Raw genomic sequence first — 3,118 nt, 5'->3', positions numbered from 1 at the left:
GAGCTATCGAAAATGCAAATATACACTGAATTCTTTTTAGGCGGTTTTTTATGCGCATCCCCTACATAAAGAAGCCTAAGTGTATGTATATAGGAATTTTTTTTTTTTTATTTCGATTATAGAGGTTTTAACCTTATGGTCATTCGCCTCTTCGGGTTAGAAAAATCTCTTATGAAAAATTTCTAACCCTATGTGCGGGGTCGGGACTCGAACCCAGGTGCGCTGCGTACAAGGCAATCGATTTACCAACTACGCTGCACCCACCCCTTTATATATAGGAATTGTTGTATTCGCGCAATTCTCTGTTTTCATCTTCGTCGATGAAGCTTTGATCATACCTATTAATTTTTGTAGTAGAAGATTAGTTTGATGATTTAAAAAGTAAATCAAAGCGAGAATGGCAGTAAATCCGAGCAGGTTAATTGCATTTCTGAAAATTGGTTCCGACACTTAAGGTCGTTTGCCTACTATTCTCTAATGCATATCAAGGCTCCTTGCTTTCCTGTAAACTATGGAGTTTTGCTGAATTTTCCGATCACCAATGATTACAAATCGCCCAATTTGAAGCAGTTCACCAAGTCTAAAACTGTTAGCTACTAAATCGCTGTTCGTTCTTTTATAAAGGTTTAAGAGCAAACCAAATACAGACACGACTTAGACCATAGTCTTATTACGCGCCATCCAGTGAATAATGGAAACCAATCAGAATGTCGCTAATAAAACTTTGATTTCTAGAATTATTATGATGATGGCCCCACCTCATTTCCACACAAAGGTGTTATCTCAACGATTTATCTAGAAGGAAAATTAATATAATTAAACTCTATCTTGCAGACCGATATTTTGAAACAGATCCCCCTGCAGAGTTAACATATTTGTCATAAAAATTGTATAGTACCGAAAATACCGGTACTGGCTTTTGTTCAGTACCGGTATTACGGTACCAAAAATGGGTCGGTATTCCCGGGATTTTCGGTACCGGTACACCAAAACATACCACAATCTGACTTTCATTAATATTTTAGGTCAGAGATCTTGTTCCACTATACTTACACACGATTCCACAGTTTCCCACATTCGTTGGCTAAATGAAGTGCACTAAACAAACAATACAAGTGAGAACACGTCAATAATTGTTATAGGTTTTTCGATAGATGGCACTGACACCGCGCCAGTGTTTTGCACTGGCACGGTGCCAATGGAACACTCCAATGCAAATTGAGTGCAGGCAAGAATGTGTGCGTGTAGTTAACCGAGCTGTCATTTAACAGCTGATGTTTTGCATTTTTTCATTTTCTCGGATTGTTTACCGAGATGTTTTCATTTATTATCGATAGCGATTGCGTTCCAGCTCTTCAATGTGGCCATAATACATGGAATAGAGGAGGAAAGTAGTGCCATAACTATTGCGGGACAATAGAATGGTTAATAAAATACCATTTGAGCTTTCCCAGACACGGCAGCTGGGCGGTTGTCGCTGTGTTACTGCATATGTGCGATACCTTGCCGTGAAGTAGTGTTCCAATGCATATTTAATTCCGTTTCTGACAAATCCGAAGTTTGATACCCAAATATTGAAACAGTGGAACAATCTACGTATTCCGAATCTGTTAGTCATTTCCATTTTTTTGCATTACGCATTGGTGGATTCTTGCGGATACACGCGGACCCCGGTCAAAAAAAATGCGGACGAACATGGTCAGGCGATTTAAACAGTTTGACGTTTGACTCAACTCGCCTGTGCTAATTGCCCCTAGGAACAAATGCAATTTGCGAATGCGATTTAAAGGCAATTTCAACACTTAGAGAAATTTTCTGGCGGCTGAAATGGACTTGGTTGTTTTTTGCGATTTTCAAACATGGCGGTTCATGTTTAGCTTAAGCTTAAAATTATTTTTTTTATACAATTGGCGTGTTCTCGCCTGTATTTTGTTTGTCTAGTGCACTTAATTTAGGCAACAAATGTGGGAAATTGTGGAATCGTGTGTAAGTATAGTGGAACAAGATCTCTGACCTAAAGTCTAAATGAAAGTCAGATTGTGGTAAGCTTTTGTGTGCAATACGAATTTCACCATGGATTCTTCCTATAGTTTGGTGGTGATTACCTAGTGTACTGATAAATTTATGTGAGTAGATAATGAATCCGAAAATAAGTATTATTTTTAATTTTCATATTAGGCAATTAAGAGCGATTAAATGGCGTTCCCTGGGCAATTTAAGGGCGCGTAGAGCGGCAAAAAATAACAGCGGCAAATCGCCCAAATGTTGCATTTAAAATAGCCCACTAATTGCCAGCAAATTACTGGTAAATTGTAGGGCAATTAGCGCATCCGAGTTGGCAAATAACCCCCCGCTAGCCAGCAACTTGCCCTTTTTGACTGGGCCACAATGGACAATCTGCACTTAAAATCAAAGTTACCTATTTTTGGGTTGAATTTGCTCACTGCGAAGTTCATATATGGATAACCCAAAATTATGTAGAAATTTGAAGATGGCGATTACCCAAAATTTAAGTTCGTCACTGTGAACTTCGTATTGGGTAGGTATTGAATAATGGCGTCTACCCAAGTTCAAGTTCATCGCTTCGTACTTATTTTTTGGGTAGCCCACTTCGATCTAAATAGTAGGTAATGTTTTTGACAGCCATTGTTGTTGCGGTTAGCGAAAATTTCATGAAGTGGAAGAGTAAAATGGTAATTATAATTAATTTTGTAATAATGTGAACTAAAATTAATGTTTTTCAGCCGAAAATCTTTGGACAATAGCTAATTAAAGCAATTAGAGCTAGATTTAGAAACAGGAATCGGTGAGTACTGAAATTTTGTTAATTTTTGTTCGTGGTTCATGCTTGCGAAAGTAGTTCCGGGACCTACGGATATTTTTTTCTTCGAGGTTGTTTTGTTTCCGTTGCGACTTAGACTTTTTTGGAGTGATTAACTTGTGTTTTTGTTAAACTTTTTCGTTTTCCGTATTCGATTTCGGAGACAAAATCGGTTTGATTGAGTGTGTTATGCAGAATTTGTGGATAAAGTGTTAATTTCTTTTGGAAATGGTTCTAAATGGCCTATTTTATAACAAGCAATGAAAAAAATGGGGGGGAGGGGGGAAGCTTTAAAGT

Source organism: Topomyia yanbarensis, chromosome 1, assembly GCF_030247195.1.
Source record: "Topomyia yanbarensis strain Yona2022 chromosome 1, ASM3024719v1, whole genome shotgun sequence".
Taxonomy (NCBI): Eukaryota; Metazoa; Arthropoda; class Insecta; order Diptera; family Culicidae; genus Topomyia; species Topomyia yanbarensis.
The sequence above is the reverse complement of the archived record's forward strand: the minus strand, read 5'-3'. Positions refer to the sequence as shown.